The sequence below is a fragment of the Myodes glareolus genome, chromosome 2, assembly GCF_982192425.1.
Source record: "Myodes glareolus chromosome 2, mMyoGla1.1, whole genome shotgun sequence".
NCBI lineage: Eukaryota > Metazoa > Chordata > Mammalia > Rodentia > Cricetidae > Myodes > Myodes glareolus.
Genome location: NC_142027.1, coordinates 57,455,476 through 57,468,560, shown reverse-complemented (window position 1 = coordinate 57,468,560; position 13,085 = coordinate 57,455,476). Strand labels below are relative to the sequence as shown.

The window sequence follows — 13,085 nt, the reverse complement described above, 5'->3', positions numbered from 1 at the left end:
TGAAAAGATTAGGAGGTGTGACTTTCTTGGAGGACATGTGAGATTCCAGGTTTCAAAAGCCCAAGCTAGGCCCAGTATTTCTCTTTCTCTTTGCCTGCAGCCTATGGGTCAGGACAGAAAACTCTCTGCTAATGCTCAGTGTCAGTCCTGTCTGATGGTAATGGACTGGCTCTCTAAAACCTGTAAGATAGCCCCAGTTAGATGCTTTCTATTTGTAAAAATTGGCTTGGACTTCATGTCTCGTGATAACAATAAAATGGTAACTAAGGACAGAAAGCCTGCATAGAAAATATGGTTTTATCGATAGCTGATATTATAAGTTATAAGAAGCTAGAATTTCAAAATATGTGTTAGCAACATTGAGAATTATTAACAGCTGTCTCTAGGGTTCATGGAGGCCAACCCAAGCCTTTCACTATTTTTTAGTTCTTGTAACTCGTGGCCACTGGTATTCTATAATACTGAATTCTGTGGCCTATTAGATTAGATTTAGGGACAAGAGGTAATCTTATAGAAATATTTGGGGACTATTTCCTTTGATAACTTAAGATAGCTTAATTTGAACAATATGTTTTATATTACTTTAAGTATTCATTGTCATAGGAGCAGTGGTAGCTAATGCGGAGGGTGGCTTCTTTTTTCTTGAGAATTCATTTAAGTAGTAGAACATGTCTATTGTACATAGTTTGTTGTTGTAGAGGCTTTCCTTAGTTTTAATGTAGGATATCATTTTAATTGGTGTTCCTGGGTATTTCTGCTGAAATTTAAGGCTGTGCATTTAAGCGGAATTGCTGTTCATATGACATTGACTTGTCATTCTCTAGTCAGTACAGAAGTCTAATAGTGTTAAAATGAAGTCGTTGATATTCACTTTTTTATCTTGTTAAACTGAAGAGAAAGTAATTTTTCATATTCTCTCTGTCTAAATATCAATAACTCAACCTTTACTTCAAGATATTTATAAACATATTATGAAAGAAAAAGATACTTTGCATGCTCAACCCCTACAGCCAAAAGGATTCTTTGCCTCTCTTCCAATTAGTACCAACAAACACTCTCTGATTTTAGTATCAACAAACACTCTCTGTAGAAAGTTAAATTCTTCTTGCTTTCTGATGACAGGTCATGGGAAGAATAAGTAGTATTATAAATGGGAGATAAGGTTGTAAGTGCTCTAGTCTGTAGCCCCCTGCTGGTCTATAGATGGCAAACTTTGGAACAAACTGATGGGTAATAGTCTAAAAACAGTGTGAAATGATAGAGGTGTTGACTGTGTCAGGAACCCTGAGTTATACTGGGGCTATACCTACTCCTGTGTTGCTGGTTCATCAAAGGGTAATCATACCTACCAACCTGTTATTCTCTCTGGTGTCCTTGATTCTGTGATTTCATAATGTATCTGTTAGGGAACGCCATTAAACTCTACAAGGGCAACAATATGCAATAGAGAATATTGTGAGGAGTTGAATATTGTTTCTGTCTGGTCACAAAGCAGTCATGCCTTCTCTCCTGGACCATACATGACTTCAGCTATGGAATTGCAATTTATCTTCTTTGGAGTACTGACGGAAAGTTTCTTAGGGTTTCTGACTTGAAATAACCAGTTACTTGCCATTACTTGCTGTGGGATAATGGTCTTGTATCCTGTAAAGATTTGTCACTTGTATTGGTTTAATAAAATGCTGATTGGCCAGTAGCTAGTCAGGAAGTGTAGGTGGGATGACCAGAATGCGAGAATTCTGGGAAGAGGAGAGGCTTGGGCTGCAGTCATCGCCCAGATGAAGAGGAAGCAAGATGAAAATGCCTCACTGATAAAGGTATCAAGCCATGTGGCTAACACAGACAAAAATTATGAGTTAAGATAAAAAGTCAGTTAATAAGAAGCCTGAGCTAATAGGCCAACCAGTTTATAATTAATGTAAGCTTCTGTGTGTTTCTTTGGGACTGAACAGCTGCAGGACCAAGAGGGACAGAAACCTGTCAACAATTACTTGTCTCAAAAATAGCTGTCTTGTGAGAACATTCCTTCAGAATGGATTATTTTGGAGTAGACTCCTCTTGTGCTCATATTAGGAATATTCCTGTGGTTATAACATGGCAGGAGCAAGAGTCTTTCGGCCATATACAGCTAAAAGGTACAAATATTTTTTATGGATAGTAGAGGAGTTTTTTGTTCATTTGAATATCACAATATACTTAAAACATTTTCTTTGACAGCTTCATATATGTATATAAACTGTCGTCATCTTATCCATGCCCAATCTCCCTCTTACTCTAGAATTCCTGCTTCATATTTCCTCTTCTTGTGTTCATAATTTCTTTTTAGTAACATTCCAAGTTTAATTAGTGATATCTTCACATACATAGGTGTGGGACAGTTCACTGGAGCATAAGTCTCCTACAAGCAGCCATACTTCTATAGAAAAAAAAAGATTCTTTCGCTCCTAGCAGTCATCAACTTCCAGTATCTCTTCAGCTAGGGGTGTGATCTTGTGGGTCTCTCTTCCATTTATACTGGTATGTTGGCTGTCTTGATCTTGTTCAGGTCTGTATGTAGGTAACCGCAGCAGCTGTGAGTTTGTGACTGAAATAACCATGTCTTGTTTATAAGACAATTTCAGAGTCTTTGTCCCCAATTCTCAATTTCCTTCATATTCATTCTCATTCTCCCACCCCTCCCCTCCCCTCCCCTCCCCTCCCCTCCCCTTCATCTCCTCTCCTCTGTATTCCCTGAACCTTTTAGGGTGGTGAGTTGATAAAGATGTCTCATTTAGGACTGAGCTTTTATCTGTCACTTCCTCTTTGCCTATAGACCAGTTATAAGTTTCCACATTAATTGCTGACGACTTAAAATTGAGGTTATCTGATCAAAGTTAAGAGAAGCACCAATCTATGAATATAAACATAAATATTTAAAAACAGTTTGACAATATGACTATTTAGGAAGACATCAGTAGTTAAGTTCCCTCTAGGACCTGTGATCTCCCCAGCATGAGCCATTGTCCAGATTTATGGTACCAGGCATGAATTCCTTTCTATGGAGCAAGCCTCAAATCCAATCACAAAGTGATTGGTTATTCTGCTAATGGTCACGCCACGATTGTACCAGTGGGTGTATCATGACATGCCAGTTGATATTGCAGTATTTAGAATCTATCAGGGGTGAGACCATTGATGTCTTTTCTTCCTCAGCATCCCCCAATCCCAGCAGAGGCATTTCCTAGTCAATCCTAGCTTGATTTCTTCTGTATCAACAATCTGATTTTTAATAAAAAAGTGCACTTTGTTTATACAAGATCACATTGTTTGATTGTGATTATAACTTTATATTATAAAATTATCTGTATAATTTAATTTAGTAATAAAGGGAAATGAGAAAGACCAATGCCCTTTACTTTTTAGGACAGACCATTTCCCATTAAAAATTACATAAATTGCTGATTGCTTGACTTTCTTTTTTATCATGTGATTTTTGGCCAATTTCTTAATAAGAAAAGAAATTGAAGTGAAAGCAACCGTGGGAACTCTTTCTTATGTCAAAGGACGAGGTGGTCTTGGGTAGAGGTCAAGGTTTCACCAGTGGGATTCACCTGTAGAACCCTTCCTAAAGATGCAGGTGTGAATTCATAAAGTGTGTGTTGGATGGTTTGGCTGAGATTATAGTAACAGTTTACTTTCCAGCTTTGTGCTCAATGCCATAGAGCTAATGAATTTCTGTAAAGTATCTGGTGGTTCCCTGTCAGTATTCCTGACATAGCTGTTGGTGAGTATGGTTTCATACTCTTGCTAGAAGTGAAACTTAATCTGCCTTAAATGTGTAATTTCCCCTCCCTGAGAAGGTCAAAGGCACATTTGTACAATTCATAGCCACATAAAAGGGGCATTCAGCGCCTCCCTGCCAAGCCATTTGTGTAGACTAATACCTGGTCATTTTCCACATCTACCTATAGGAACTGCAGAAATTCATAGTTCTGCTGTGTTCCTTGAAGCAATAATCTCATGGAAAATGATAATTATGATAAAATATTCATATTATCAAATCAGTTAATGTATACTGAAATTGGTAGGAGTAAAAAGTAGCTACTTAGACTGGTCAGAATTAAACATATGCTAAAGCCACTGAAATTAAAATAGGACCTGCAGGAAAACACCATTTGAAAGAGTAGCAATTCATTCTGTGTGCAGATTCTGAGAATATTTAAAGCAAACCTCAGTGTTTTCACAGTGTTACTTCATTGGGTATTTTTCTATCTTCTGGTATTAACTCTTTGATGAGATTACCGAGACAACGTTTATTGAGACTCACTGAATAATAAACTCTTTGCATTTGTATTACATCTTGACAGTTCTGGTTTCCATTTCTCTTATTCATAGTTTTGGGGTTTTAATTCTTAAGGGAACATAAGGATATAAGGATGCTATGACAGGTGTTTTGTTTTGTTTTGTTTTAAATGAAGAATAGAAAACCTGAGAGACTTTGGAATTGACCCACATTTGCAGGATTGCTCAGACTACTAGATATAACACAGTTCTATGCAAATGACCATACCCTGCCACTCAGGAGATTATGGGCACAAGAAAACATTGTTTTCTCATTTGTCTACATTTCATGTTCTCCTTTCTGATGTGGGACTTTTGCTGTGGTCAGGTCTGCCTTCTCTGTCTTCTAACACTACGCACAAGCCATGCTCCTAGTATTGAACCCTATTGCTCATCCTTTATCTCTTCCACTCTCTTCCACCCTCTCTGACTGTCACCTATACTTCAGATTCTGCTTTTATCCATCTCATGCATAGCATAGCAGTCACTGTGTGCATATCAACTAGTGTGTGTGCACATGCGTGTGTGCACTCTCATGCACATGTGTGCACTTACATGTGTGGGAGCACCAAGGTGGCTAGGCTAGTTGATAAGCGCGCACCAGGGCTCCACTTGTCTCTGTTTCCCTAGTAGTACTAGAATTACGAGCCTCTGTCCCAAAGCCTGACTTCTTTGACTTGAATTCAACTTTCTATGCCTGCAAAACAAGCATTTTACTGGCTGAGCCATCTCCCTAGCTGACATTCTAACTTTGAAATAAAATTGTTTGCTTACATATTACTATATTATTGTGTGGCTTTTCTGTGTGCATAATTTATCAACTGTATCATCAGTATGACTGTTATGCATTTTATGCTAACACATACTAATAGATCATTAATTTCTTAAACAGTGGAAGATTGCTCTTCTCTTCACAGATAAGCAAGTAGAAGACAGCTTTTAAAATACAATTTTGTAATTGGTGCAAAATTGCCATTTATTCTTTATGTTATTTCTGGAGGGCACTATGAATGTAGTATTTTGCCAATACTAGCTAATATTTTTTGGAAACTTTTTATAAAGTAAAGAAATGGACAGTTTCTGTAATTCCTGCTAGATGTAGAGGGAACTTGTTTGCTTTTTCTCATTTTTGGTGTTTCTTAGTGAAAAAGGTCTGGGTTATGAGGAAATGCTAGGGGGTGGGAAGGTGACAAGATCAAATTTGCATGTTCCTTTAAAAGATTTCCATTCTTAGTATAGCTGACATTTGTAATGCCAGTAGAAAGTTGATGCCTGGCCAAAAATGCTTGTGAAATATTTGTGGTTTAGACTTCAACTATAAAAAGACAGACAGGTAATATTAACTGAAGGGATTATTTATTCTTTCTTAATGTTACCAGTCTCATGCGTGCACACACATACATGTGTCCTGGAGATAATCTCTCTCCTTATGAAGATATTTTATTTCAGTGAATGGTTTAGCTGGAGATCAGTGCATGCCTTTTCTAGATCTGGTCTGTGGTAGACCACAGGGACCCGAGGTATACTATTCATCGGCTAAAACTGCACACCAGTGAGCCTAACAACCTCACTCTGCATAACCATGGACTGTATTAGATGCTGCGATTCAGGAGGTTAGAAGAGTATATAGAATAGGGGGAAACACATGTACAGGACAGGGGAACCTTTTTAAAAAATAAGCATGAATATACGTTACAAACATGAAAAACAGAGTTTAGAGTTTGTATTTCACTTTACCTATAAATATGCAGTGTTATGTAAAAGAGTAAATTGAAGAAAACAAATCTTATTTCTGTAAAAACTTAAGACAAGAAGTGTCTTTTAAAAAATCTGTATTGTAAAGAAAGATATATATATCTTTATTTACAACAATATATATTATATATATATACATATATATATATATAATATATTGTTTGGAAAATGGAGGACACTAAGCAGATTTAGTTACTGGTAGGCACTAGAACTCTTAGATTGTAGAATGGGCTTGTTTTGGCTATTAGAGATTATAGTGACTCAGTAGAGTTTTGTCTCTTTAAATCAGAAACATCATTAGACATAATAATTCAAAAACTTGATGTCGTCCTTTACCCTTTTTTTTCAGGTGTAAAATCATGAGTTTTCTGTTTTCAGAAGCTTGGAGAAAAAATGTTTCCTTTTGTACCAGTTTGACTCTATTGTTGTTCTTGAGCTATATAAATGGAGAGGCCTTTGCATCGTGCATTGTATCATGCCCAGCCATTTCTTTTAATTTGAGTATAATTGTTTCTTAGCAAATAATTGCAGTCCAGAATAACTTTTATTGAACTTGATTGAATTAGGGGTATGTATGAGAATGACTTGGTTAGCTTAATCTATTATCCAGAGAATTGATGAAAACATCAGAAAAGCAGTCATTCATGGGGAATAAATATGCTTCTGTGTAAGTGGGCACATAGTTGCCTTGGGATCCTTTCTGCACTGACTGAATAGTAGCAACATCGGGGTGCATAGCCAACAATTTTGGCTTAGAAGTTTTATTTTGTTTTGTTTTGTTTTTGATAATATACCTTTGAATGCTATGCTGGACATGAACACTAATTAGAGGTCTGTCTCATGGTAATAAGTGAGACCTCACATCTTCCAGTATCACAAGATTTTCGATACCCAGTTCCCCAAGGGCTGGACTGTGCCAGAAAGCTGCTTACTCCAGGATATTTCATCAGTTGATTAGGCTATCCTTAGGATAGGTTTGTCACTTGCACTGTTTGTGATAAGAGGTGAATAATAATATTTAATACATGGTATTTTCACTTGCCATGATAGCTTCTCAGAGCATATCGATGTTAAGATGTTTTATCTCAGGGTTGCCCTGGTAGGCAGAATCATGGGCGTGGAGCAGAGGTCTTGAAAATGGAAGGGGCACCCATTGAGCCAGTGGGAGCTGACCATGGAAAAAGTTAGAATTCTGAGGTTCTTTGAGGGTGAGTAGGGATGGTGAATAGAAGGGGTTGAAGGAGGGAAAATGATATAATATTTTAATTAAAAATATGCCAGGCAGTGGTGTCACACCCCTGTAATCCCAGCACTCGAGAGGCAAAGGCAGGTGGATTTCTGTAAGTTCGAGGCAGCCTGGTCTACAAGAGCTAGCTCCAGGACAGGTATCAAAGCTACACAGAGAAACCTCATCTCTAAAAACAAGCAAACAAATAAAAAATATTACTAAAAAAATGACTGATTTAAAAATTTTAGTCTTATTATTTTCAGATATCTGGAGATGACTCAGTAGTATCTGGTGTGAAATAATATGAGATCATTTAATTTCATTATTTTCTCTGCTAATGGCAGTGACAGTCACTGATTTCTGACTGAATGACTTCATTGAATTATAGCACAGTTTTGATATTTTTACATATCCATGTTGACTGATTAAGAAAAAAAATCAAAAAACATTTAGATAAGCCATAAAATAACTGATTAAGGAGCTCTAAGTCAGTAATTAATATTCAATATGTATAGCGTCTTTTCTTTCTAGTTGAGTATGGATTTATTACCACTGAAGCAAGCTAGAAATTATGTTTCAAAAAGAACCTGAAATAGCTGATTCTTAAACACAGTATGATTTCAGAATACGTTTGTACTTCTGTTTTAATCTCTGTATCATTGGGCTTCATGTTTTGTTGCTGATTTGACTATCTCCCATTTTCTTAGTTCTTGATAGTTAGACAAAAATTACTTTTTTGTCCCAAGTTTGATCTGTGCCCCTCACCCCTAGCTGTTTTCTTTTTTGTTCATTTGTATCACTTTATTTCATTCATTATGTTTAAATTATTCAAAAGAAATCAAAGACAGTACTACAGAATTCAAGTTTCTCTAGCTGAGTTGGGCCAGTCATTTAAAGTAACTTGAATTTAGTGCGAATGTCTAATTCACAGTTTCCAACCGAGCAGGAGGTTTGTCTGTAAATCTCCATTTCATTTTAGCCAAAGTTGGGGAATTGACTATAATTCTGAGTCTAGGTAACTTGAATAATTGTAGGGATATTGTCAATGATAAACAGTTTGGGTCATTTTCTCTAAAAAACCAGTAGTTAGCAAAGGGATATTTGCCCTTTTATCTGGGCAAATATTTTTATCCTTTTATTTGGTCAAAGGAGATGTGTGGTCTTTGTTTGAAAGGCCTTTGTGGCTCTCATTTTAACCACTTTGCTATGTGTCTCCCACAGAATCCTGCTGCATCACAGAAGCCGGAAGTTCTGATGTTCCATTGAGATCACAATGGAAAGTCTTGACTTGACTGGTAAGAGCTGCTCTGGACATGCATCTTAACTTACATACCTGGAAGCAGTGAGGCAGTCAAGAACCATGTGCTCTCAGAGCTGGTCTCAGCCTTTTCCCATTCGATGGATTCACCTTCCATATTGATCCGGGAAGTGTGATTCATGTACAATTTCTCATGTCAGTGTTTTTGTGTGTAACATTTTAATCTTCATCAAGTAAGTTAAACTTCTTATAGAATCATGAATTTTAACTTTGCAAAATCTCTTGTTTCATTACATCATGTGTTATTGGTACAAGTCAATCTGTTGAAGTTCGACATAAATTGCCCTACTAAAAGATACCTAAGTGGTTAATCTGTCTTGAAGCAACTTTTCATACAGTATTAACCTTAGGTAAAAGATGAACCAGCGGCCATTATTACCTAATAACAATAATATACAAGTATGTGGCTGTACCACTTAAAGTATGAAAACGCTTAATCAAGAAATGTTTGGGATTGTAAAATAATGTACACATGAAAAATTGTGTCATCCTTTGAAACACAATCTGTCCTTTTGTACAGATTTATTTTTTTAAACTGTTGCTTTAGAAAAAAGTTCTTTATCAGCTTTAAAGTATGGTAACAATATTTTAAAGTTAGTTTTAGTAATAATGATATTGTAGTTTTCCTAGTCTTGGAATAGAGTATATGATTAGTGATACATAAATACTGTGTGGTGAATAGATGTTTTAAGATTACGGAAATTAGTGTGAATTAACATAACCAAGTATATTACATAGTCCTATCACAGCTTTTAAGAAAGATACTGAACTTTCCAGAATTTTTTTCTGTTCTAAAACATTTTTGTAGCCTATTAAATGTCTAATATAATTGCATCTACTTTAGTCTTTGAAGAAGTATATTATTGGATGTTACTCTTTTGCTGGATGGAGCACAAATATATTGCTTCTATCCTTTTGAATGTCATTGTCTAGGTATAACAACTAGGAAAAGCATATAATTTTATTTAATATATATTATAAGCACATTTAAGCACCAACAAAATCTTACTATGATTAAGAGCAGGCTTTTGTTACTGTTTTTCCTCCGCAGTGTACCATCTTTTAAGGTTTCACTTTTAGTGATATAAATTCTGACTTTGAGAAGGCCAATTGAAAAAAGCTTTTACTGAGTCAGTAGGCTACAATTTGGAATATTTGAGCTTGGAAAATGTTCTGTATGTTCTTTATTACTAATCCGATGGAGAATTTAGGGAGGCCTAAAGAAAAATTTCTGTCAGTGAGTCTTTTACATATAATTTCATATGTTAAAAATAAGGCAGGACATTTTATTTTACCTGTTCAGAAAACTAAGCCATAAATAGACCATTTTATAACAAGTTTTGACTAAGTAGTCATGTGACCTTTGATTTATGAATGAACTAATCTTTTGCAATAAAAATATGTTACAATGACTCTAAATAGAAATAGACAGAAATTTAAATTGTTGATAAAGTTTAAGGTGAAATTTAATTGGAGATATGCTTCTAGCTTATATTTATATGTGTGTTTATGTACATCTTAAATACAGTAATAAGAATCAGAAAAGATGACATACAAAATCAAGAGTAATCTAGGAATTGACAAATGGATGTTAGGGTCTAGTAAATTGAGAAACACCAGTCAGCTTAAACAAAGCTATGTTTCATTATCAAGTGTCTTAGCCAGTGTTGTATTACTGTGAAGAGACATTATTACCATGAGACTTGGGGCTTGCTTGCAGTTCCAGAGTCCATTCTCATTATAGAAGGGAACATGGCAACACACAGGTAGACATGGTGCCAGAGAAGGAGTTGAGAGTTAAGCCAGCGAGCAGCAGGAAAAGAGAATGACTTTGGAATTGGCATGGGCATCTGAAACCTCAAAGCCCACTCCTAATGATACATCTGCCCAAGAAGGTCACTCCTCCTAGTCCTTTTAAATACTTCCACTCCCTGAACACTCAAACAAATGAACCTATGGGAACTGTTTTTATTCAAACCACCACATGGAGTTCCAAATTTCGTGGTATGTTAGGGTAAAAGTTATTTTCCTTTTTTGTTCACAGTCATAGCTACTCATGCTCTTAATTCACGGAAAGAAACTGAAGGAGCATTACCTTGTGAGACATAACCTTAAGGCTGAAAGAACAGCAATTGCAGATTCATAGCTTTAAAATGACTGTGTGGAGTGATATATGCCATTGTCTTTCATATTTCATTGCCCCAAACAGATGACTTGGTCAAAAATGCTCATCTGGGAGTGGCTTTGGAAGTGGAGTAGGATCAGGTGGGACAGTTTGTGTGTATGTTCAAAATAACCATCTTCTGATTTTCTTTAGTGAGACAGAGTGTACTTAGGTTTAAAATTACAATAGGTTTAACATTCCAAGCAGTCCTTCAATAGGTGCCTGTGTTTAACATAAATTACCTGAGCACAAATATATTTGTTATGTGGAATACTATCTCTGCCTAGTTTTAAGAAATGAATAGCTGGCATGATTACTAATTCTTTTTTGTTTGTTTGTTTTTCGAGACAGGTTTTTCTTTGTAGTGTAGTCTCTTAGAAATAGCCCTGTAGACCAGGCTGGCCTCGAACTGACAGATCTGCCTTCCTATGCTCCCTGAGTGCTGGGATTAAAGGCTTGCGCTGCTGCCACCGAGCTACTAGTTCTTTCTTTTATGTTTGAATTTTAGACCTTTGCCCATCACTTTCTCACATGCACATATAACTGAGATTATTATCTAATAATTAGTTTGAAAATGAACAAGTAGTGCTGTAGACTGGACTGTCTGCAGTTTGTATATAGAATTGGGAAAGGAAAATATGCTCATAATAGTTTATGACTTAAGTTTTATAAGTTCTTTAAATCTTAAAGGGATTCAAATATGTAGCCTAGGCTTATCTTAAATTCATGATCCTCCTGCCTCAACCTCCCAAATGCTGAAATTAAAGGTATGCATCATCTCCTCTGCCCCCACAGAACTTTATCTGTACTGCTGATATACAAAGAGAAAGAGAAAATGAATACTTTATTTTTTTTTAAGTGTAATAATTTTGCCAGATGGGATTATAGCCAAATGCCTCTTGATTCTTAAACTCAATTTCAAGAATAATTTTAGTGGTGAAGAATACAAACCATTCTGTTTCCTATACTAAAGATGAAATGCAAACACAAAGTTTTCTAATTTATTTAATTCATAAATAAGAAATCTGGTTAATTATGGTCCCAGATTCTATAGTTTAGGTACCTTTGCGTTAGGAGACATTTGAAGTTGCCGAGTTTATAATTTTATGCTATAAAATCATTGTATATGATATTGAGATTGCTGTAAGTGAAGATATTAAGTCTAAGAACTTGAAAAACAGAGAACCAAACAGATTAGTAGGAGAATTACATTCTTATAAAAATGACCACCGTCTGTATTCATTGCTACCTAGCAATAGCAACAAATATTTAAAAACTAGGTTGAGGAACAAGAGAATTATGGTTCTGTTTACTCTCGTCAAAAGATTCCTATTTTTTCAAGGCAGTATTCTTTTACTTTGCAGAACAGTTGAGAACCCAAATAGCAAATCGGCATATATTCAAGGTTTAGATAAAGAGAAAAAGATTTGTGTGTGTGAAGTAATACAGTAGAAGTCAAAGAACCTTAAATCACGTCTTTCCATCTGCCTTTTCTCCTTCTTGTCCTTTTCCCTCTTTGCTGATGACGTCTGTGTTAGCTGTTTTTCTCATCACTGACGAAATGGGTCTGGAAAGTGCTCAAGGGGAAGAGGTTGTTTTTGGTTCCTGGCTTAAAGAATATAGGCCATTATGGTAGGGAAGGCATGGCATCTGGGCTCCACTGGTTATATCTCACTGGACCAGTTTACTGAGAAAGGGCCACAGCTAGGCCCTGTCTCATAGAAGTTCCATAGTCCCCTAAAATGGCACTGCCAGCTGGGGACCACTGTCCCCAGTAGTTTGAAGCCCTCAAGTATTAGTCTAGATGCCATCCACTGAGTATGGACGGCTCCTTTTTGTTATGTGATGGTACGCTTTTTCTGTTACACGCATCAAGTGGATTGGCATTTGGTATTACTTGTAAGTAGTACATTTGCTTGTTGTATATTAATACAGCATTTTTTTGCTGTTGGTTTTGCTAATAAATGTTTGTGAATATTTTCCGTATCCCTAGAATACTGTTGATTTGACATCAGTCTGAAATGAAATATAATCAGAAAGTAATATACCATTGAGTTAAACACTTCCTATGTAAAATAACTTTAATTTGTAAGATTGTTCAGGTAATTTCTATATTTATAAACTATAGGGTAAACTGAGAGCAGTGATATTATTCTGTAGATGTCACTTTAATGGTTAAGAAGCATTTTAGTTCTTTGTCCTCTTTTGATTTGTTTCCCATAAAAACTATTTCTGAAATGATTCAAACTTGAAAGGGGGGGGAAGAGAAGGAGCTAGACATGTGTTTTGAAGAGCATACC

The 13,085-nt window shown here is 36.0% G+C and overlaps 1 protein-coding gene across 8 annotated transcripts in view; it reads left to right on the top strand.

Annotated features, from left to right (window-relative positions):
- Nucleotides 1–13,085, top strand: part of Bbx (BBX high mobility group box domain containing) — a 248,248-nt gene that overhangs the window by 92,363 nt on the left and 142,800 nt on the right. For 7 of the 8 annotated variants that reach the window (XM_087900720.1, XM_087900711.1, XM_087900706.1 and 4 more), the window contains one exon: nt 8,525–8,598. The gene's annotated coding sequence lies outside the window, so the exon portion shown is untranslated. The other variant, XM_048454303.3, reaches the window with a different exon arrangement.